The sequence below is a fragment of the Coregonus lavaretus genome (genome assembly GCF_964263955.1).
Source record: "Coregonus lavaretus genome assembly, chromosome: 37".
Taxonomy (NCBI): domain Eukaryota; kingdom Metazoa; phylum Chordata; class Actinopteri; order Salmoniformes; family Salmonidae; genus Coregonus; species Coregonus lavaretus.
The window spans coordinates 406,463-433,104 of NC_140024.1; positions in this window are offsets into that span (position 1 = coordinate 406,463).

Genomic DNA, 26,642 nt, shown 5'->3' on the forward strand with positions numbered 1-26,642 from the left:
GTTTTAGAAAGGCACTGTTGGTGGGTTACTATCTGCTGTAAATCTTGTCAAAAATTAGCAGATTCACTACATTCCAAACAACTGCCGATTTGACCACTAACGCAACAAGTTTGAGAAAAATAGTATCATATAGTGAAATCTTCCCCTACTACTCTGCTTTTCAAATCCACAATCGATTTCAAAATCGCATCATCCTATCAGAAACTAGAGCTGTTTTAGAAAGGCACTGTTGGTGGGTTACTATCTGCTGTAAATCTTGTCAAAAATTAGCAGATTCACTACATTCCAAACAACTGCCGATTTGACCACTAACGCAACAAGTTTGAGAAAAATGGTATAATTTAATGAAATCTTCCCCTACTACTCTGCTTTTCAAATCCACAATCGATTTCAAAATCGCATCATCCAATCAGAAACTAGAGCTGTTTTAGAAAGGCACTGTTGGTGGGTTACTATCTGCTGTAAATCTTGTCAAAAATTAGCAGATTCACTACATTCCAAACAACTGCCGATTTGACCACTAACGCAACAAGTTTGAGAAAAATGGTATCATATAATGAAATCTTCCCCTACTACTCTGCTTTTCAAATCCACAATCGATTTCAAAATCGCATCAACCAATCAGAAACTAGAGCTGTTTTAGAAAGGCACTGTTGGTGGGTTACTATCTGCTGTAAATCTTGTCAGAAAATAGCAGATTCACTACATCCCAAACAACTGCCGATTTGACCACTAACGCAACCAATTTGAGAAAAATGGTATGATATAATAAAATCTTCCCCTACTACTCTGCTTTTCAAATCCACAATCGATTTCAAAATCGCATCAACCAATCAGAAACTAGAGCTGTTTTAGAAAGGCACTGTTGGTGGGTTACTATCTGCTGTAAATCTTGTCAAAAATTAGCAGATTCACTACATTCCAAACAACTGCCGATTTGACCACTAACGCAACAAGTTTGAGAAAAATAGTATCATATAGTGAAATCTTCCCCTACTACTCTGCTTTTCAAATCCACAATCGATTTCAAAATCGCATCATCCTATCAGAAACTAGAGCTGTTTTAGAAAGGCACTGTTGGTGGGTTACTATCTGCTGTAAATCTTGTCAAAAATTAGCAGATTCACTACATTCCAAACAACTGCCGATTTCACCACTAATGCAACAAGTTTGAGAAAAACGGTATCATATAATGAAATCTTCCCCTACTACTCTGCTTTTCAAATCCACAATCGATTTCAAAATCGCATCAACCAATCAGAAACTAGAGCTGTTTTAGAAAGGCACTGTTGGTGGGTTACTATCTGCTGTAAATCTTGTCAAAAATTAGCAGATTCACTACATTCCAAACAACTGCCGATTTGACCACTAACGCAACAAGTTTGAGAAAAATGGTATAATTTAATGAAATCTTCCCCTACTACTCTGCTTTTCAAATCCACAATCGATTTCAAAATCGCATCATCCAATCAGAAACTAGAGCTGTTTTAGAAAGGCACTGTTGGTGGGTTACTATCTGCTGTAAATCTTGTCAAAAATTAGCAGATTCACTACATTCCAAACAACTGCCGATTTGACCACTAACGCAACAAGTTTGAGAAAAATGGTATCATATAATGAAATCTTCCCCTACTACTCTGCTTTTCAAATCCACAATCGATTTCAAAATCGCATCAACCAATCAGAAACTAGAGCTGTTTTAGAAAGGCACTGTTGGTGGGTTACTATCTGCTGTAAATCTTGTCAGAAAATAGCAGATTCACTACATCCCAAACAACTGCCGATTTGACCACTAACGCAACCAATTTGAGAAAAATGGTATGATATAATAAAATCTTCCCCTACTACTCTGCTTTTCAAATCCACAATCGATTTCAAAATCGCATCAACCAATCAGAAACTAGAGCTGTTTTAGAAAGGCACTGTTGGTGGGTTACTATCTGCTGTAAATCTTGTCAAAAATTAGCAGATTCACTACATTCCAAACAACTGCCGATTTGACCACTAACGCAACAAGTTTGAGAAAAATAGTATCATATAGTGAAATCTTCCCCTACTACTCTGCTTTTCAAATCCACAATCGATTTCAAAATCGCATCATCCTATCAGAAACTAGAGCTGTTTTAGAAAGGCACTGTTGGTGGGTTACTATCTGCTGTAAATCTTGTCAAAAATTAGCAGATTCACTACATTCCAAACAACTGCCGATTTCACCACTAATGCAACAAGTTTGAGAAAAACGGTATCATATAATGAAATCTTCCCCTACTACTCTGCTTTTCAAATCCACAATCGATTTCAAAATCGCATCAACCAATCAGAAACTAGAGCTGTTTTAGAAAGGCACTGTTGGTGGGTTACTATCTGCTGTAAATCTTGTCAAAAATTAGCAGATTCACTACATTCCAAACAACTGCCGATTTGACCACTAACGCAACAAGTTTGAGAAAAATGGTATAATTTAATGAAATCTTCCCCTACTACTCTGCTTTTCAAATCCACAATCGATTTCAAAATCGCATCATCCAATCAGAAACTAGAGCTGTTTTAGAAAGGCACTGTTGGTGGGTTACTATCTGCTGTAAATCTTGTCAGAAAATAGCAGATTCACTACATTCCAAACAACTGCCGATTTGACCACTAACGCAACAAGTTTGAGAAAAATGGTATCATATAATGAAATCTTCCCCTACTACTCTGCTTTTCAAATCCACAATCGATTTCAAAATCGCATCAACCAATCAGAAACTAGAGCTGTTTTAGAAAGGCACTGTTGGTGGGTTACTATCTACTGTAAATCTTGTAAAAAATTTGCAGATTCACTACATTCCAAACAACTGCCGATTTGACCACTAACGCAACAAGTTTGAGAAAAATGGTATCATATAATGAAATCTTCCCCTACTACTCTGCTTTTCAAATCCACAATCGATTTCAAAATCGCATCAACCAATCAGAAACTAGAGCTGTTTTAGAAATGCACTGTTGGTGGGTTACTATCTGCTGTAAATCTTGTCAAAAATTAGCAGATTCACTACATTCCAAACAACTGCCGATTTGACCACTAACGCAACAAGTTTGAGAAAAATGGTATCATATAATGAAATCTTCCCCTACTACTCTGCTTTTCAAATCCACAATCGATTTCAAAATCGCATCAACCAATCAGAAACTAGAGCTGTTTTAGAAAGGCACTGTTGGTGGGTTACTATCTGCTGTAAATCTTGTCAAAAATTAGCAGATTCACTACATTCCAAAAAACTGCCGATTTGACCACTAACGCAACAAGTTTGAGAAAAACGGTATCATATAATGAAATCTTCCCCTACTACTCTGCTTTTCAAATCCACATTCGATTTCAAAATCGCATCAACCAATCAGAAACTAGAGCTGTTTTAGAAAGGCACTGTTGGTGGGTTACTATCTGCTGTAAATCTTGTCAAAAATTAGCAGACTCACTACATTCCAAACAACTGCCGATTTGACCACTAACGCAACAAGTTTGAGAAAAACGGTATCATATAATGAAATCTTCCCCTACTACTCTGCTTTTCAAATCCACATTCGATTTCAAAATCGCATCAACCAATCAGAAACTAGATCTGTTTTAGAAAGGCACTGTTGGTGGGTTACTATCTGCTGTAAATCTTGTCAAAAATGAGCAGATTCACTACATTCCAAACAACTGCCGATTTGACCACTAACGCATCAGGTTTGAGAAAAATTGTATCATATAATGAAATCTTCCCCTACTACTCTGCTTTTCAAATCCACAATCGATTTCAAAATCGCATCTACCAATCAGAAACTAGAGCTGTTTTAGAAAGGCACTGTTGGTGGGTTACTATCTGCTGTAAATCTTGTCAAAAATTAGCAGATTCACTACATTCCAAACAACTGCCGATTTGACCACTAACGCAACAAGTTTGAGAAAAATGGTATCATATAATGAAATCTTCCCCTACTACTCTGCTTTTCAAATCCACAATCGATTTCAAAATTGCATCATCCAATCAGAAACTAGAGCTGTTTTAGAAAGGCACTGTTGGTGGGTTACTATCTGCTGTAAATCTAGTCAAAAATTAGCAGATTCACTACATTCCAAACAACTGCCGATTTGACCACTAACGCAACAAGTTTGAGAAAAATGGTATCATTTAATGAAATCTTCCCCTACTACTCTGCTTTTCAAATCCACAATCGATTTCAAAATCGCATCATCCAATCAGACACTAGAGCTGTTTTAGAAAGGCACTGTTGGTGGGTTACTATCTGCTGTAAATCTTGTCAGAAAATAGCAGATTCACTACATTCCAAACAACTGCCGATTTGACCACTAACGCAACAAGTTTGAGAAAAATGGTATCATATAATGAAATCTTCCCCTACTACTCTGCTTTTCAAATCCACAATCGATTTCAAAATCGCATCATCCAATCAGAAACTAGAGCTGTTTTAGAAAGGCACTGTTGGTGGGTTACTATCTGCTGTAAATCTTGTCAAAAATTTGCAGATTCACTACATTCCAAACAACTGCCGATTTGACCCCTAACGCAACAAGTTTGAGAAAAATGGTATCATATAATGAAATCTTCCCCTACTACTCTGCTTTTCAAATCCACAATCGATTTCAAAATCGCATCATCCTATCAGAAACTAGAGCTGTTTTAGAAAGACACTGTTGGTGGGTTACTATCTGCTGTAAATCTTGTCAAAAATTAGCAGATTCACTACATTCCAAACAACTGCCGATTTGAGCACTTACGCAACAAGTTTGAGAAAAATGGTATCATATAATGAAATCTTCCCCTACAACTCTGCTTTTCAAATCCACAATCGATTTCAAAATCGCATCATCCAATCAGAAACTAGAGCTGTTTTAGAAAGGCACTGTTGGTGGGTTACTATCTGCTGTAAATCTTGTCAAAAATTAGCAGATTCACTACATTCCAAACAACTGCCGATTTGACCACTAACGCAACAAGTTTGAGAAAAATGGTAGCATATAATGAAATCTTCCCCTACTACTCTGCTTTTCAAATCCACAATCGATTTCAAAATCGCATCAACCAATCAGAAACTAGAGCTGTTTTAGAAAGGCACTGTTGGTGGGTTACTATCTGCTGTAAATCTTGTCAAAAATTTGCAGATTCACTACATTCCAAACAACTGCCGATTTGACCACTAACGCAACAAGTTTGAGAAAAATGGTAGCATATAATGAAATCTTCCCCTACTACTCTGCTTTTCAAATCCACAATCGATTTCAAAATCGCATCATCCAATCAGAAACTAGAGCTGTTTTAGAAAGGCACTGTTGGTGGGTTACTATCTGCTGTAAATCTTGTCAAAAATTTGCAGATTCACTACATTCCAAACAACTGCCGATTTGACCCCTAACGCAACAAGTTTGAGAAAAATGGTATCATATAATGAAATCTTCCCCTACTATTCTGCTTTTCAAATCCACAATCGATTTCAAAATCGCATCATCCAATCAGAAACTAGAGCTGTTTTAGAAAGGCACTGTTGGTGGGTTACTATCTGCTGTAAATCTTGTCAAAAATTTGCAGATTCACTACATTCCAAACAACTGCCGATTTGACCCCTAACGCAACAAGTTTGAGAAAAATGGTATCATATAATGAAATCTTCCCCTACTACTCTGCTTTTCAAATCCACAATCGATTTCAAAATCGCATCATCCAATCAGAAACTAGAGCTGTTTTAGAAAGGCACTGTTGGTGGGTTACTATCTGCTGTAAATCTTGTCAAAAATTAGCAGATTCACTACATTCCAAACAACTGCCGATTTGACCACTAACGCAACAAGTTTGAGAAAAATGGTATCATATAATGAAATCTTCCCCTACTACTCTGCTTTTCAAATCCACAATCGATTTCAAAATCGCATCAACCAATCAGAAACTAGAGCTGTTTTAGAAAGGCACTGTTGGTGGGTTAATATCTGCTGTAAATCTTGTCAAAAATTAGCAGATTCACTACATTCCAAACAACTGCCGATTTGACCACTAACGCAACAAGTTTGAGAAAAATGGTATCATATAATGAAATCTTCCCCTACTACTCTGCTTTTCAAATCCACAATCGATTTCAAAATCGCATCAACCAATCAGAAACTAGAGCTGTTTTAGAAAGGCACTATTGGTGGGTTACTATCTCCTGTAAATCTTGTAAAAAATTAGCAGATTCATTACATTCCAAACAACTGCCGATTTGACCACTAACGCAACAAGTTTGAGAAAAATGGTATCATATAATGAAATCTTCCCCTACTACTCTGCTTTTCAAATCCACAATCGATTTCAAAATCGCATCAACCAATCAGAAACTAGAGCTGTTTTAGAAAGGCACTGTTGGTGGGTTACTATCTGCTGTAAATCTTGTCAAAAATTTGCAGATTCACTACATTCCAAACAACTGCCGATTTGACCCCTAACGCAACAAGTTTGAGAAAAATGGTATCATATAATGAAATCTTCCCCTACTACTCTGCTTTTCAAATCCACAATCGATTTCAAAATCGCATCATCCAATCAGAAACTAGAGCTGTTTTAGAAAGGCACTGTTGGTGGGTTACTATCTGCTGTAAATCTTGTCAAAAATTAGCAGATTCACTACATTCCAAACAACTGCCGATTTGACCACTAACGCAACAAGTTTGAGAAAAATGGTATCATATAATGAAATCTTCCCCTACTACTCTGCTTTTCAAATCCACATTCGATTTCAAAATCGCATCAACCAATCAGAAACTAGAGCTGTTTTAGAAAGGCACTGTTGGTGGGTTACTATCTGCTGTAAATCTTGTCAAAAATTAGCAGATTCACTACATTCCAAACAACTGCCGATTTGACCACTAACGCAACAAGTTTGAGAAAAATGGTATCATATAATGAAATCTTCCCCTACTACTCTGCTTTTCAAATCCACAATCGATTTCAAAATCGCATCAACCAATCAGAAACTAGAGCTGTTTTAGAAAGGCACTGTTGGTGGGTTACTATCTGCTGTAAATCTTGTCAAAAATTTGCAGATTCACTACATTCCAAACAACTGCCGATTTGACCCCTAACGCAACAAGTTTGAGAATAATGGTATCATATAATGAAATCTTCCCCTACTACTCTGCTTTTCAAATCCACAATCGATTTCAAAATCGCATCATCCAATCAGAAACTAGAGCTGTTTTAGAAAGGCACTGTTGGTGGGTAACTATCTGCTGTAAATCTTGTCAAAAATTAGCAGATTCACTACATTCCAATCAACTGCCGATTTGACCACTAACGCAACAAGTTTGAGAAAAATGGTATCATATAATGAAATCTTCCCCTACTACTCTGCTTTTCAAATCCACAATCGATTTCAAAATCGCATCAACCAATCAGAAACTAGAGCTGTTTTAGAAAGGCACTATTGGTGGGTTACTATCTCCTGTAAATCTTGTAAAAAATTAGCAGATTCATTACATTCCAAACAACTGCCGATTTGACCACTAACGCAACAAGTTTGAGAAAAATGGTATCATATAATGAAATCTTCCCCTACTACTCTGCTTTTCAAATCCACAATCGATTTCAAAATCGCATCAACCAATCAGAAACTATAGCTGTTTTAGAATGGCACTGTTGGTGGGTTACTATCTGCTGTAAATCTTGTCAAAAATTAGCAGATTCACTACATTCCATAAAAACTGCCGATTTGACCACTAACGCAACAAGTTTGAGAAAAACGGTATCATATAATGAAATCTTCCCCTACTACTCTGCTTTTCAAATCCACAATCGATTTCAAAATCGCATCATCCAATCAGAAACTAGAGCTGTTTTAGAAAGGCACTGTTGGTGGGTTACTATCTGCTGTAAATCTTGTAAAAAATTAGCAGATTCACTACATTCCAAACAACTGCCGATTTGACCACTAACGCAACAAGTTTGAGAAAAATGGTATCATATAATGAAATCTTCCCCTACTACTCTGCTTTTCAAATCCACAATCAATTTCAAAATCGCATCAACCAATCAGAAACTAGAGCTGTTTTAGAAAGGCACTGTTGGTGGGTTACTATCTGCTGTAAATCTTGTCAAAAATTAGCAGATTTACTACATTCCAAACAACTGCCGATTTGACCACTAAAGCAACAAGTTTGAGAAAAATGGTATCATATAATGAAATCTTCCCCTACTACTCTGCTTTTCAAATCCACAATCGATTTCAAAATCGCATCATCCAATCAGAAACTAGAGCTGTTTTAGAAAGGCACTGTTGGTGGGTTACTATCTGCTGTAAATCTTGTCAAAAATTAGCAGATTCACTACATTCCAAACAACTGCCGATTTGACCACTAACGCAACAAGTTTGAGAAAAACGGTATCATATAATGAAATCTTCCCCTACTACTCTGCTTTTCAAATCCACAATCGATTTCAAAATCGCATCATCCAATCAGAAACTAGAGCTGTTTTAGAAAGGCACTGTTGGTGGGTTACTATCTGCTGTAAATCTTGTCAAAAATTTGCAGATTCACTACATTCCAAACAACTGCCGATTTGACCCCTAACGCAACAAGTTTGAGAAAAATGGTATCATATAATGAAATCTTCCCCTACTATTCTGCTTTTCAAATCCACAATCGATTTCAAAATCGCATCATCCAATCAGAAACTAGAGCTGTTTTAGAAAGGCACTGTTGGTGGGTTACTATCTGCTGTAAATCTTGTCAAAAATTTGCAGATTCACTACATTCCAAACAACTGCCGATTTGACCCCTAACGCAACAAGTTTGAGAAAAATGGTATCATATAATGAAATCTTCCCCTACTACTCTGCTTTTCAAATCCACAATCGATTTCAAAATCGCATCATCCAATCAGAAACTAGAGCTGTTTTAGAAAGGCACTGTTGGTGGGTAACTATCTGCTGTAAATCTTGTCAAAAATTAGCAGATTCACTACATTCCAAACAACTGCCGATTTGACCACTAACGCAACAAGTTTGAGAAAAATGGTATCATATAATGAAATCTTCCCCTACTACTCTGCTTTTCAAATCCACAATCGATTTCAAAATCGCATCAACCAATCAGAAACTAGAGCTGTTTTAGAAAGGCACTGTTGGTGGGTTACTATCTGCTGTAAATCCTGTCAAAAATTAGCAGATTCACTACATTCCATAAAAACTGCCGATTTGACCACTAACGCAACAAGTTTGAGAAAAACGGTATCAAATAATGAAATCTTCCCCTACTACTCTGCTTTTCAAATCCACAATCGATTTCAAAATCGCATCATCCAATCAGAAACTAGAGCTGTTTTAGAAAGGCACTGTTGGTGGGTTACTATCTGCTGTAAATCTTGTCAAAAATTAGCAGATTCACTACATTCCAAACAACTGCCGATTTGACCACTAACGCAACAAGTTTGAGAAAAATGGTATCATATAATGAAATCTTCCCCTACTACTCTGCTTTTCAAATCCACAATCGATTTCAAAATCGCATCAACCAATCAGAAACTAGAGCTGTTTTAGAAAGGCACTGTTGGTGGGTTACTATCTGCTGTAAATCTTGTCAAAAATTAGCAGATTCACTACATTCCAAACAACTGCCGATTTGACCACTAACGCAACAAGTTTGAGAAAAACGGTATCATATAATGAAATCTTCCCCTACTACTCTGCTTTTCAAATCCACAATCGATTTCAAAATCGCATCAACCAATCAGAAACTAGAGCTGTTTTAGAAAGGCACTATTGGTGGGTTACTATCTCCTGTAAATCTTGTAAAAAATTAGCAGATTCATTACATTCCAAACAACTGCCGATTTGACCACTAACGCAACAAGTTTGAGAAAAATGGTATCATATAATGAAATCTTCCCCTACTACTCTGCTTTTCAAATCCACAATCGATTTCAAAATCGCATCAACCAATCAGAAACTAGAGCTGTTTTAGAAAGGCACTGTTGGTGGGTTACTATCTGCTGTAAATCTTGTCAAAAATTAGCAGATTCACTACATTCCATAAAAACTGCCGATTTGACCACTAACGCAACAAGTTTGAGAAAAAACGGTATCATATAATGAAATCTTCCCCTACTACTCTGCTTTTCAAATCCACAATCGATTTCAAAATCGCATCATCCAATCAGAAACTAGAGCTGTTTTAGAAAGGCACTGTTGGTGGGTTACTATCTCCTGTAAATCTTGTAAAAAATTAGCAGATTCATTACATTCCAAACAACTGCCGATTTGACCACTAACGCAACAAGTTTGAGAAAAATGGTATCATATAATGAAATCTTCCCCTACTACTCTGCTTTTCAAATCCACAATCGATTTCAAAATCGCATCAACCAATCAGAAACTAGAGCTGTTTTAGAAAGGCACTTTTGGTGGGTTACTATCTGCTGTAAATCTTGTCAAAAATTAGCAGATTCACTACATTCCATAAAAACTGCCGATTTGACCACTAACGCAACAAGTTTGAGAAAAACGGTATCAAATAATGAAATCTTCCCCTACTACTCTGCTTTTCAAATCCACAATCGATTTCAAAATCGCATCATCCAATCAGAAACTAGAGCTGTTTTAGAAAGGCACTGTTGGTGGGTTACTATCTGCTGTAAATCTTGTCAAAAATTAGCAGATTCACTACATTCCAAACAACTGCCGATTTGACCACTAACGCAACAAGTTTGAGAAAAATGGTATCATATAATGAAATCTTCCCCTACTACTCTGCTTTTCAAATCCACAATCGATTTCAAAATCGCATCAACCAATCAGAAACTAGAGCTGTTTTAGAAAGGCACTGTTGGTGGGTTACTATCTGCTGTAAATCTTGTCAAAAATTAGCAGATTCACTACATTCCAAACAACTGCCGATTTGACCACTAACGCAACAAGTTTGAGAAAAACGGTATCATATAATGAAATCTTCCCCTACTACTCTGCTTTTCAAATCCACAATCGATTTCAAAATCGCATCATCCAATCAGAAACTAGAGCTGTTTTAGAAAGGCACTGTTGGTGGGTTACTATCTGCTGTAAATCTTGTCAAAAATTTGCAGATTCACTACATTCCAAACAACTGCCGATTTGACCCCTAACGCAACAAGTTTGAGAAAAATGGTATCATATAATGAAATCTTCCCCTACTACTCTGCTTTTCAAATCCACAATCGATTTCAAAATCGCATCATCCAATCAGAAACTAGAGCTGTTTTAGAAAGGCACTGTTGGTGGGTTACTATCTGCTGTAAATCTTGTCAAAAATTTGCAGATTCACTACATTCCAAACAACTGCCGATTTGACCCCTAACACAACAAGTTTGAGAAAAATGGTATCATATAATGAAATCTTCCCCTACTACTCTGCTTTTCAAATCCACAATCGATTTCAAAATCGCATCATCCAATCAGAAACTAGAGCTGTTTTAGAAAGGCACTGTTGGTGGGTTACTATCTGCTGTAAATCTTGTCAAAAATTAGCAGATTCACTACATTCCAAACAACTGCCGATTTGACCACTAACGCAACAAGTTTGAGAAAAATGGTATCATATAATGAAATCTTCCCCTACTACTCTGCTTTTCAAATCCACAATCGATTTCAAAATCGCATCAACCAATCAGAAACTAGAGCTGTTTTAGAAAGGCACTGTTGGTGGGTTACTATCTGCTGTAAATCTTGTCAAAAATTAGCAGATTCACTACATTCCAAACAACTGCCGATTTGACCACTAACGCAACAAGTTTGAGAAAAATGGTATCATATAATGAAATCTTCCCCTACTACTCTGCTTTTCAAATCCACAATCGATTTCAAAATCGCATCAACCAATCAGAAACTAGAGCTGTTTTAGAAAGGCACTATTGGTGGGTTACTATCTCCTGTAAATCTTGTAAAAAATTAGCAGATTCATTACATTCCAAACAACTGCCGATTTGACCACTAACGCAACAAGTTTGAGAAAAATGGTATCATATAATGAAATCTTCCCCTACTACTCTGCTTTTCAAATCCACAATCGATTTCAAAATCGCATCAACCAATCAGAAACTAGAGCTGTTTTAGAAAGGCACTGTTGGTGGGTTACTATCTGCTGTAAATCTTGTCAAAAATTAGCAGATTCACTACATTCCATAAAAACTGCCGATTTGACCACTAACGCAACAAGTTTGAGAAAAACGGTATCATATAATGAAATCTTCCCCTACTACTCTGCTTTTCAAATCCACAATCGATTTCAAAATCGCATCATCCAATCAGAAACTAGAGCTGTTTTAGAAAGGCACTGTTGGTGGGTTACTATCTGCTGTAAATCTTGTAAAAAATTAGCAGATTCACTACATTCCAAACAACTGCCGATTTGACCACTAACGCAACAAGTTTGAGAAAAATGGTATCATATAATGAAATCTTCCCCTACTACTCTGCTTTTCAAATCCACAATCGATTTCAAAATCGCATCAACCAATCAGAAACTAGAGCTGTTTTAGAAAGGCACTGTTGGTGGGTTACTATCTGCTGTAAATCTTGTCAAAAATTAGCAGATTCACTACATTCCAAACAACTGCCGATTTGACCACTAACGCAACAAGTTTGAGAAAAACGGTATCATATAATGAAATCTTCCCCTACTACTCTGCTTTTCAAATCCACAATCGATTTCAAAATCGCATCATCCAATCAGAAACTAGAGCTGTTTTAGAAAGGCACTGTTGGTGGGTTACTATCTGCTGTAAATCTTGTCAAAAATTTGCAGATTCACTACATTCCAAACAACTGCCGATTTGACCCCTAACGCAACAAGTTTGAGAAAAATGGTATCATATAATGAAATCTTCCCCTACTACTCTGCTTTTCAAATCCACAATCGATTTCAAAATCGCATCATCCAATCAGAAACTAGAGCTGTTTTAGAAAGGCACTGTTGGTGGGTTACTATCTGCTGTAAATCTTGTCAAAAATTTGCAGATTCACTACATTCCAAACAACTGCCGATTTGACCCCTAACACAACAAGTTTGAGAAAAATGGTATCATATAATGAAATCTTCCCCTACTACTCTGCTTTTCAAATCCACAATCGATTTCAAAATCGCATCATCCAATCAGAAACTAGAGCTGTTTTAGAAAGGCACTGTTGGTGGGTTACTATCTGCTGTAAATCTTGTCAAAAATTAGCAGATTCACTACATTCCAAACAACTGCCGATTTGACCACTAACGCAACAAGTTTGAGAAAAATGGTATCATATAATGAAATCTTCCCCTACTACTCTGCTTTTCAAATCCACAATCGATTTCAAAATCGCATCAACCAATCAGAAACTAGAGCTGTTTTAGAAAGGCACTGTTGGTGGGTTACTATCTGCTGTAAATCTTGTCAAAAATTAGCAGATTCACTACATTCCAAACAACTGCCGATTTGACCACTAACGCAACAAGTTTGAGAAAAATGGTATCATATAATGAAATCTTCCCCTACTACTCTGCTTTTCAAATCCACAATCGATTTCAAAATCGCATCAACCAATCAGAAACTAGAGCTGTTTTAGAAAGGCACTATTGGTGGGTTACTATCTCCTGTAAATCTTGTAAAAAATTAGCAGATTCATTACATTCCAAACAACTGCCGATTTGACCACTAACGCAACAAGTTTGAGAAAAATGGTATCATATAATGAAATCTTCCCCTACTACTCTGCTTTTCAAATCCACAATCGATTTCAAAATCGCATCAACCAATCAGAAACTAGAGCTGTTTTAGAAAGGCACTGTTGGTGGGTTACTATCTGCTGTAAATCTTGTCAAAAATTAGCAGATTCACTACATTCCATAAAAACTGCCGATTTGACCACTAACGCAACAAGTTTGAGAAAAACGGTATCATATAATGAAATCTTCCCCTACTACTCTGCTTTTCAAATCCACAATCGATTTCAAAATCGCATCATCCAATCAGAAACTAGAGCTGTTTTAGAAAGGCACTGTTGGTGGGTTACTATCTGCTGTAAATCTTGTAAAAAATTAGCAGATTCACTACATTCCAAACAACTGCCGATTTGACCACTAACGCAACAAGTTTGAGAAAAATGGTATCATATAATGAAATCTTCCCCTACTACTCTGCTTTTCAAATCCACAATCGATTTCAAAATCGCATCAACCAATCAGAAACTAGAGCTGTTTTATAAAGGCACTGTTGGTGGGTTACTATCTGCTGTAAATCTTGTCAAAAATTAGCAGATTCACTACATTCCAATCAACTGCCGATTTGACCACATAAGCAACAAGTTTGAGAAAAATGGTATCATATAATGAAATCTTCCCCTACTACTCTGCTTTTCAAATCCACAATCGATTTCAAAATCGCATCATCCAATCAGAAACTAGAGCTGTTTTAGAAAGGCACTGTTGGTGGGTTACTATCTGCTGTAAATCTTGTCAAAAATTAGCAGATTCACTACATTCCAATCAACTGCCGATTTGACCACTAACGCAACAAGTTTGAGAAAAATGGTATCATATAATGAAATCTTCCCCTACTACTCTGCTTTTCAAATCCACAATCGATTTCAAAATCGCATCAACCAATCAGAAACTAGAGCTGTTTTAGAAAGGCACTATTGGTGGGTTACTATCTCCTGTAAATCTTGTAAAAAATTAGCAGATTCATTACATTCCAAACAACTGCCGATTTGACCACTAACGCAACAAGTTTGAGAAAAATGGTATCATATAATGAAATCTTCCCCTACTACTCTGCTTTTCAAATCCACAATCGATTTCAAAATCGCATCAACCAATCAGAAACTAGAGCTGTTTTAGAAAGGCACTGTTGGTGGGTTACTATCTGCTGTAAATCTTGTCAAAAATTAGCAGATTCACTACATTCCATAAAAACTGCCGATTTGACCACTAACGCAACAAGTTTGAGAAAAACGGTATCATATAATGAAATCTTCCCCTACTACTCTGCTTTTCAAATCCACAATCGATTTCAAAATCGCATCATCCAATCAGAAACTAGAGCTGTTTTAGAAAGGCACTGTTGGTGGGTTACTATCTGCTGTAAATCTTGTAAAAAATTAGCAGATTCACTACATTCCAAACAACTGCCGATTTGACCACTAACGCAACAAGTTTGAGAAAAATGGTATCATATAATGAAATCTTCCCGTACTACTCTGCTTTTCAAATCCACAATCGATTTCAAAATCGCATCAACCAATCAGAAACTAGAGCTGTTTTAGAAAGGCACTATTGGTGGGTTACTATCTCCTGTAAATCTTGTCAAAAATTAGCAGATTCATTACATTCCAAACAACTGCCGATTTGACCACTAACGCAACAAGTTTGAGAAAAACGGTATCATATAATGAAATCTTCCCCTACTACTCTGCTTTTCAAATCCACAATCGATTTCAAAATCGCATCATCCAATCAGAAACTAGAGCTGTTTTAGAAAGGCACTGTTGGTGGGTTACTATCTGCTGTAAATCTTGACAAAAATTAGCAGATTCACTATATTCCAAACAACTGCCGATTTGACCACTAACGCAACAAGTTTGAGAAAAATGGTATCATATAATGAAATCTTCCCCTACTTCTCTGCTTTTCAAATCCACAATCAATTTCAAAATCGCATCATCCAATCAGAAACTAGAGATGTTTTAGAAAGGCACTGTTGGTGGGTTACTATCTGCTGTAAATCTTGTCAAAAATTAGCAGATTAACTACATTCCAAACAACTGCCGATTTGACCACTAACGCAACAAGTTTGAGAAAAATGGTATCATATAATGAAATCTTCCCCTACTACTCTGCTTTTCAAATCCACAATCGATTTCAAAATCGCAATAACCAATCAGAAACTAGAGCTGTTTTAGAAAGGCACTGTTTGTGGGTTACTATCTGCTGTAAATCTTGTCAAAAATTATTAGATTCACTACATTCCAAACAACTGCCGATTTGACCACTAACGCAACAAGTTTGAGAAAAATGGTATCATATAATGAAATCTTCCCCTACTACTCTGCTTTTCAAATCCACAATCGATTTCAAAATCGCATCAACCAATCAGAAACTAGAGCTGTTTTAGAAAGGCACTATTGGTGGGTTACTATCTCCTGTAAATCTTGTAAAAAATTAGCAGATTCATTACATTCCAAACAACTGCCGATTTGACCACTAACGCAACAAGTTTGAGAAAAATGGTATCATATAATGAAATCTTCCCCTACTACTCTGCTTTTCAAATCCACAATCGATTTCAAAATCGCATCAACCAATCAGAAACTAGAGCTGTTTTAGAAAGGCACTGTTGGTGGGTTACTATCTGCTGTAAATCTTGTCAAAAATTAGCAGATTCACTACATTCCATAAAAACTGCCGATTTGACCACTAACGCAACAAGTTTGAGAAAAACGGTATCATATAATGAAATCTTCCCCTACTACTCTGCTTTTCAAATCCACAATCGATTTCAAAATCGCATCATCCAATCAGAAACTAGAGCTGTTTTAGAAAGGCACTGTTGGTGGGTTACTATCTGCTGTAAATCTTGTAAAAAATTAGCAGATTCACTACATTCCAAACAACTGCCGATTTGACCACTAACGCAACAAGTTTGAGAAAAATGGTATCATATAATGAAATCTTCCCCTACTACTCTGCTTTTCAAATCCACAATCGATTTCAAAATCGCATCAACCAATCAGAAACTAGAGCTGTTTTAGAAAGGCACTGTTGGTGGGTTACTATCTGCTGTAAATCTTGTCAAAAATTAGCAGATTCACTACATTCCAAACAACTGCCGATTTGACCACTAACGCACCAAGTTTGAGAAAAATGGTATCATATAATGAAATCTTCCCCTACTAATCTGCTTTTCAAATCCACAATCGATTTCAAAATTGCATCAACCAATCAGAAACTAGAGCTGTTTTAGAAAGTTACTGTTGGTGGGTTACTATCTGCTGTAAATCGTGTCAGAAAATAGCAGATTCACTACATTCCAAACAACTGCCGATTTTACCACTAAGGCAACAAGTTTGAGAAAATTGGTATCATATGATGAAATCTTCCCCTACTTCTCTGCTTTTCAAATCCACAATCGATTTCAAAATCGCAATAACCAATCAGAAACTAGAGCTGTTTTAGAAAGGCACTGTTGGTGGGTTACTATCTGCTCTAAATCTCGTCAAAAATTAGCAGATTCACTACATTCCAAACAACTGCCGATTTGACCACTGACGCAACAAGTTTGAGAAAATTGGTATCATATAATGAAATCTTCCCCTACTACTCTGCTTTTCAAATCCACAATCGATTTCAAAATCGCATCAACCAATCAGAAACTAGAGCTGTTTTAGAAAGGCACTGTTGGTGGGTTACTATCTGCTGTAAATCTTGTCAAAAATTAGCAGATTCACTACATTCCAAACAACTGCCGATTTGACCACTAACGCAACAAGTTTGAGAAAAATGGTATCATATAATGAAATCTTCCCCTACTACTCTGCTTTTCAAATCCACAATCGATTTCAAAATCGCATCATCCAATCAGAAACTAGAGCTGTTTTAGAAAGGCACTGTTGGTGGGTTACTATCTGCTGTAAATCTTGTCAGAAAATAGCAGATTCACTACATTCCAAACAACTGCCGATTTGACCACTAACGCAACAAGTTTGAGAAAAATGGTATCATATAATGAAATCTTCCCCTACTTCTCTGCTTTTCAAATCCACAATCAATTTCAAAATCGCATCATCCAATCAGAAACTAGAGATGTTTTAGAAAGGCACTGTTGGTGTGTTACTATCTGCTGTAAATCTTGTCAAAAATTAGCAGATTAACTACATTCCAAACAACTGCCGATTTGACCACTAACGCAACAAGTTTGAGAAAAATGGTATCATATAACGAAATCTTCCCCTACTACTCTGCTTTTCAAATCCACAATCGATTTCAAAATCGCATCAACCAATCAGAAACTAGAGCTGTTTTAGAAAGGCACTGTTGGTGGGTTACTATCTGCTGTAAATCTTGTCAAAAATTAGCAGATTCACTACATTCCAAACAACTGCCGATTTGACCACTAACGCAACAAGTTTGAGAAAAATGGTATCATATAATGAAATCTTCCCCTACTTCTCTGCTTTTCAAATCCACAATCGATTTCAAAATCGCATCATCCAATCAGAAACTACAGATGTTTTAGAAAGGCACTGTTGGTGGGTTACTATCTGCTGTAAATCTTGTAAAAAATTAGCAGATTCACTACATTCCAAACAACTGCCGATTTGACCACTAACGCACCAAGTTTGAGAAAAATTGTATCATATAATGAAATCTTCCCCTACTAATCTGCTTTTCAAATCCACAATCGATTTCAAAATCGCAATAACCAATCAGAAACTAGAGCTGTTTTAGAAAGGCACTGTTGGTGGGTTACTATCTGCTCTAAATCTCGTCAAAAATTAGCAGATTCACTACATTCCAAACAACTGCCGATTTGACCACTGACGCAACAAGTTTGAGAAAAATGGTATCATATAATGAAATCTTCCCCTACTACTCTGCTTTTCAAATCCACAATCGATTTCAAAATCGGATCAACCAATCAGAAACTAGAGCTGTTTTAGAAAGGCACTGTTGGTGGGTTACTATCTGCTCTAAATCTCGTCAAAAATTAGCAGATTCACTACATTCCAAACAACTGCCGATTTGACCACTGACGCAACAAGTTTGAGAAAAATGGTATCATATAATGAAATCTTCCCCTACTACTCTGCTTTTCAAATCCACAATCGATTTCAAAATCGCATCAACCAATCAGAAACTAGAGCTGTTCTAGAAAGTTACTGTTGGTGGGTTACTATCTGCTCTAAATCTCGTCAAAAATTAGCAGATTCACTACATTCCAAACAACTGCCGATTTGACCACTGACGCAACAAGTTTGAGAAAAATGGTATCATATAATGAAATCTTCCCCTACTACTCTGCTTTTCAAATCCACAATCGATTTCAAAATCGCATCAACCAATCAGAAACTAGAGCTGTTTTAGAAAGTTACTGTTGGTGGGTTACTATCTGCTGTAAATCGTGTCAGAAAATAGCAGATTCACTACATTCCAAACAACTGCCGATTTTACCACTAACGCAACAAGTTTGAGAAAATTGGTATCATATGATGAAATCTTCCCCTACTTCTCTGCTTTTCAAATCCACAATCGATTTCAAAATCGCAATAACCAATCAGAAAATAGAGCTGTTTTAGAAAGGCACTGTTGGTGGGTTACTATCTGCTCTAAATCTCGTCAAAAATTAGCAGATTCACTACATTCCAAACAACTGCCGATTTGACCACTGACGCAACAAGTTTGAGAAAAATGGTATCATATAATGAAATCTTCCCCTACTACTCTGCTTTTCAAATCCACAATCGATTTCAAAATCGCATCAACCAATCAGAAACTAGAGCTGTTTTAGAAAGGCACTGTTGGTGGGTTACTATCTGCTGTAAATCTTGTCAAAAATTAGCAGATTAACTACATTCCAAACAACTGCCGATTTGACCACTAACGCAACAAGTTTGAGAAAAATGGTATCATATAATGAAATCTTCCCCTACTACTCTGCTTTTCAAATCCACAATCGATTTCAAAATCGCATCATCCAATCAGAAACTAGAGCTGTTTTAGAAAGGCACTGTTGGTGGGTTACTATCTGCTGTAAATCTTGTCAGAAAATAGCAGATTCACTACATTCCAAACAACTGCCGATTTGACCACTAACCCAACAAGTTTGAGAAAAATGGTATCATATAATGAAATCTTCCCCTACTTCTCTGCTTTTCAAATCCACAATCAATTTCAAAATCGCATCATCCAATCAGAAACTAGAGATGTTTTAGAAAGGCACTGTTGGTGTGTTACTATCTGCTGTAAATCTTGTCAAAAATTAGCAGATTAACTACATTCCAAACATCTGCCGATTTGACCACTAACGCAACAAGTTTGAGAAAAATGGTATCATATAATGAAATCTTCCCCTACTACTCTGCTTTTCAAATCCACAATCGATTTCAAAATCGCAATAACCAATCAGAAACTAGAGCTGTTTTAGAAAGGCACTGTTGGTGGGTTACTATCTGCTGTAAATCTTGTCAAAAATTAGCAGATTCACTACATTCCAAACAACTGCCGATTTGACCACTAACGCAACAAGTTTGAGAAAAATGGTATCATATAATGAAATCTTCCCCTACTTCTCTGCTTTTCAAATCCACAATCGATTTCAAAATCGCAATAACCAATCAGAAACTAGAGCTGTTTTAGAAAGGCACTGTTGGTGTGTTACTATCTGCTGTAAATCTTGTCAAAAATTAGCAGATTAACTACATTCCAAACAACTGCCGATTTGACCACTAACGCAACAAGTTTGAGAAAAATGGTATCATATAACGAAATCTTCCCCTACTACTCTGCTTTTCAAATCCACAATCGATTTCAAAATCGCATCAACCAATCAGAAACTAGAGCTGTTTTAGAAAGGCACTGTTGGTGGGTTACTATCTGCTGTAAATCTTGTCAAAAATTAGCAGATTCACTACATTCCAAACAACTGCCGATTTGACCACTAACGCAACAAGTTTGAGAAAAATGGTATCATATAATGAAATCTTCCCCTACTTCTCTGCTTTTCAAATCCACAATCGATTTCAAAATCGCATCATCCAATCAGAAACTACAGATGTTTTAGAAAGGCACTGTTGGTGGGTTACTATCTGCTGTAAATCTTGTAAAAAAATTAGCAGATTCACTACATTCCAAACAACTGCCGATTTGACCACTAACGCACCAAGTTTGAGAAAAATTGTATCATATAATGAAATCTTCCCCTACTAATCTGCTTTTCAAATCCACAATCGATTTCAAAATCGCAATAACCAATCAGAAACTAGAGCTGTTTTAGAAAGGCACTGTTGGTGGGTTACTATCTGCTCTAAATCTCGTCAAAAATTAGCAGATTCACTACATTCCAAACAACTGCCGATTTGACCACTGACGCAACAAGTTTGAGAAAAATGGTATCATATAATGAAATCTTCCCCTACTACTCTGCTTTTCAAATCCACAATCGATTTCAAAATCGGATCAACCAATCAGAAACTAGAGCTGTTTTAGAAAGGCACTGTTGGTGGGTTACTATCTGCTCTAAATCTCGTCAAAAATTAGCAGATTCACTACATTCCAAACAACTGCCGATTTGACCACTGACGCAACAAGTTTGAGAAAAATGGTATCATATAATGAAATCTTCCCCTACTACTCTGCTTTTCAAATCCACAATCGATTTCAAAATCGCATCAACCAATCAGAAACTAGAGCTGTTTTAGAAAGTTACTGTTGGTGGGTTACTATCTGCTCTAAATCTCGTCAAAAATTAGCAGATTCACTACATTCCAAACAACTGCCGATTTGACCACTGACGCAACAAGTTTGAGAAAAATGGTATCATATAATGAAATCTTCCCCTACTACTCTGCTTTTCAAATCCACAATCGATTTCAAAATCGCATCAACCAATCAGAAACTAGAGCTGTTTTAGAAAGTTACTGTTGGTGGGTTACTATCTGCTGTAAATCGTGTCAGAAAATAGCAGATTCACTACATTCCAAACAACTGCCGATTTTACCACTAACGCAACAAGTTTGAGAAAATTGGTATCATATGATGAAATCTTCCCCTACTTCTCTGCTTTTCAAATCCACAATCGATTTCAAAATCGCAATAACCAATCAGAAAATAGAGCTGTTTTAGAAAGGCACTGTTGGTGGGTTACTATCTGCTCTAAATCTCGTCAAAAATTAGCAGATTCACTACATTCCAAACAACTGCCGATTTGACCACTGACGCAACAAGTTTGAGAAAAATGGTATCATATAATGAAATCTTCCCCTACTACTCTGCTTTTCAAATCCACAATCGATTTCAAAATCGCATCAACCAATCAGAAACTAGAGCTGTTTTAGAAAGGCACTGTTGGTGGGTTACTATCTGCTGTAAATCTTGTCAAAAATTAGCAGATTAACTACATTCCAAACAACTGCCGATTTGACCACTAACGCAACAAGTTTGAGAAAAATGGTATCATATAATGAAATCTTCCCCTACTACTCTGCTTTTCAAATCCACAATCGATTTCAAAATCGCATCATCCAATCAGAAACTAGAGCTGTTTTAGAAAGGCACTGTTGGTGGGTTACTATCTGCTGTAAATCTTGTCAGAAAATAGCAGATTCACTACATTCCAAACAACTGCCGATTTGACCACTAACCCAACAAGTTTGAGAAAAATTGTATCATATAATGAAATCTTCCCCTACTTCTCTGCTTTTCAAATCCACAATCAATTTCAAAATCGCATCATCCAATCAGAAACTAGAGATGTTTTAGAAAGGCACTGTTGGTGTGTTACTATCTGCTGTAAATCTTGTCAAAAATTAGCAGATTAACTACATTCCAAACATCTGCCGATTTGACCACTAACGCAACAAGTTTGAGAAAAATGGTATCATATAATGAAATCTTCCCCTACTACTCTGCTTTTCAAATCCACAATCGATTTCAAAATCGCAATAACCAATCAGAAACTAGAGCTGTTTTAGAAAGGCACTGTTGGTGGGTTACTATCTGCTGTAAATCTTGTCAAAAATTAGCAGATTCACTACATTCCAAACAACTGCCGATTTGACCACTAACGCAACAAGTTTGAGAAAAATGGTATCATATAATGAAATCTTCCCCTACTTCTCTGCTTTTCAAATCCACAATCGATTTCAAAATCGCAATAACCAATCAGAAACTAGAGCTGTTTTAGAAAGGCACTGTTGGTGTGTTACTATCTGCTGTAAATCTTGTCAAAAATTAGCAGATTAACTACATTCCAAACAACTGCCGATTTGACCACTAACGCAACAAGTTTGAGAAAAATGGTATCATATAACGAAATCTTCCCCTACTACTCTGCTTTTCAAATCCACAATCGATTTCAAAATCGCATCAACCAATCAGAAACTAGAGCTGTTTTAGAAAGGCACTGTTGGTGGGTTACTATCTGCTGTAAATCTTGTCAAAAATTAGCAGATTCACTACATTCCAAACAACTGCCGATTTGACCACTAACGCAACAAGTTTGAGAAAAATGGTATCATATAATGAAATCTTCCCCTACTTCTCTGCTTTTCAAATCCACAATCGATTTCAAAATCGCATCATCCAATCAGAAACTACAGATGTTTTAGAAAGGCACTGTTGGTGGGTTACTATCTGCTGTAAATCTTGTAAAAAAATTAGCAGATTCACTACATTCCAAACAACTGCCGATTTGACCACTAACGCACCAAGTTTGAGAAAAATTGTATCATATAATGAAATCTTCCCCTACTAATCTGCTTTTCAAATCCACAATCGATTTCAAAATCGCAATAACCAATCAGAAACTAGAGCTGTTTTAGAAAGGCACTGTTGGTGGGTTACTATCTGCTCTAAATCTCGTCAAAAATTAGCAGATTCACTACATTCCAAACAACTGCCGATTTGACCACTGACGCAACAAGTTTGAGAAAAATGGTATCATATAATGAAATCTTCCCCTACTACTCTGCTTTTCAAATCCACAATCGATTTCAAAATCGGATCAACCAATCAGAAACTAGAGCTGTTTTAGAAAGGCACTGTTGGTGGGTTACTATCTGCTGTAAATCGTGTCAGAAAATAGCAGATTCACTACATTCCAAACAACTGCCGATTTTACCACTAACGCAACAAGTTTGAGAAAATTGGTATCATATGATGAAATCTTCCCCTACTTCTCTGCTTTTCAAATCCACAATCGATTTCAAAATCGCAATAACCAATCAGAAAATAGAGCTGTTTTAGAAAGGCACTGTTGGTGGGTTACTATCTGCTCTAAATCTCGTCAAAAATTAGCAGATTCACTACATTCCAAACAACTGCCGATTTGACCACTGACGCAACAAGTTTGAGAAAAATGGTATCATATAATGAAATCTTCCCCTACTACTCTGCTTTTCAAATCCACAATCGATTTCAAAATCGCATCAACCAATCAGAAACTAGAGCTGTTTTAGAAAGGCACTGTTGGTGGGTTACTATCTGCTGTAAATCTTGTCAAAAATTAGCAGATTAACTACATTCCAAACAACTGCCGATTTGACCACTAACGCAACAAGTTTGAGAAAAATGGTATCATATAATGAAATCTTCCCCTACTACTCTGCTTTTCAAATCCACAATCGATTTCAAAATCGCATCATCCAATCAGAAACTAGAGCTGTTTTAGAAAGGCACTGTTGGTGGGTTACTATCTGCTGTAAATCTTGTCAGAAAATAGCAGATTCACTACATTCCAAACAACTGCCGATTTGACCACTAACCCAACAAGTTTGAGAAAAATGGTATCATATAATGAAATCTTCCCCTACTTCTCTGCTTTTCAAATCCACAATCAATTTCAAAATCGCATCATCCAATCAGAAACTAGAGATGTTTTAGAAAGGCACTGTTGGTGTGTTACTATCTGCTGTAAATCTTGTCAAAAATTAGCAGATTAACTACATTCCAAACAACTGCCGATTTGACCACTAACGCAACAAGTTTGAGAAAAATGGTATCATATAATGAAATCTTCCCCTACTACTCTGCTTTTCAAATCCACAATCGATTTCAAAATCGCAATAACCAATCAGAAACTAGAGCTGTTTTAGAAAGGCACTGTTGGTGGGTTACTATCTGCTGTAAATCTTGTCAAAAATTAGCAGATTCACTACATTCCAAACAACTGCCGATTTGACCACTAACGCAACAAGTTTGAGAAAAATGGTATGATATAACGAAATCTTCCCCTACTACTCTGCTTTTCAAATCCACAATCGATTTCAAAATCGCATCATCCAATCAGAAACTAGAGCTGTTTTAGAAAGGCACTGTTGGTGGGTTACTATCTGCTGTAAATCTTGTCAGAAAATAGCAGATTCACTACATTCCAAACAACTGCCGATTTGACCACTAACCCAACAAGTTTGAGAAAAATGGTATCATATAATGAAATCTTCCCCTACTTCTCTGCTTTTCAAATCCACAATCAATTTCAAAATCGCATCATCCAATCAGAAACTAGAGATGTTTTAGAAAGGCACTGTTGGTGTGTTACTATCTGCTGTAAATCTTGTCAAAAATTAGCAGATTCACTACATTCCAAACAACTGCCGATTTGACCACTAACGCAACAAGTTTGAGAAAAATGGTATCATATAATGAAATCTTCCCCTACTACTCTGCTTTTCAAATCCACAATCGATTTCAAAATCGCAATAACCAATCAGAAACTAGAGCTGTTTTAGAAAGGCACTGTTGGTGGGTTACTATCTGCTGTAAATCTTGTCAAAAATTAGCAGATTCACTACATTCCAAACAACTGCCGATTTGACCACTAACGCAACAAGTTTGAGAAAAATGGTATCATATAATGAAATCTTCCCCTACTACTCTGCTTTTCAAATCCACAATCGATTTCAAAATCGCATCAACCAATCAGAAACTAGAGCTGTTTTAGAAAGTTACTGTTGGTGGGTTACTATCTGCTGTAAATCGTGTCAGAAAATAGCAGATTCACTACATTCCAAACAACTGCCGATTTTACCACTAACGCAACAAGTTTGAGAAAATTGGTATCATATGATGAAATCTTCCCCTACTTCTCTGCTTTTCAAATCCACAATCGATTTCAAAATCGCAATAACCAATCAGAAAATAGAGCTGTTTTAGAAAGGCACTGTTGGTGGGTTACTATCTGCTCTAAATCTCGTCAAAAATTAGCAGATTCACTACATTCCAAACAACTGCCGATTTGACCACTGACGCAACAAGTTTGAGAAAAATGGTATCATATAATGAAATCTTCCCCTACTACTCTGCTTTTCAAATCCACAATCGATTTCAAAATCGCATCAACCAATCAGAAACTAGAGCTGTTTTAGAAAGGCACTGTTGGTGGGTTACTATCTGCTGTAAATCTTGTCAAAAATTAGCAGATTAACTACATTCCAAACAACTGCCGATTTGACCACTAACGCAACAAGTTTGAGAAAAATGGTATCATATAATGAAATCTTCCCCTACTACTCTGCTTTTCAAATCCACAATCGATTTCAAAATCGCATCATCCAATCAGAAACTAGAGCTGTTTTAGAAAGGCACTGTTGGTGGGTTACTATCTGCTGTAAATCTTGTCAGAAAATAGCAGATTCACTACATTCCAAACAACTGCCGATTTGACCACTAACCCAACAAGTTTGAGAAAAATGGTATCATATAATGAAATCTTCCCCTACTTCTCTGCTTTTCAAATCCACAATCAATTTCAAAATCGCATCATCCAATCAGAAACTAGAGATGTTTTAGAAAGGCACTGTTGGTGTGTTACTATCTGCTGTAAATCTTGTCAGAAAATAGCAGATTCACTACATTCCAAACAACTGCCGATTTGACCACTAACGCAACAAGTTTGAGAAAAATGGTATCATAT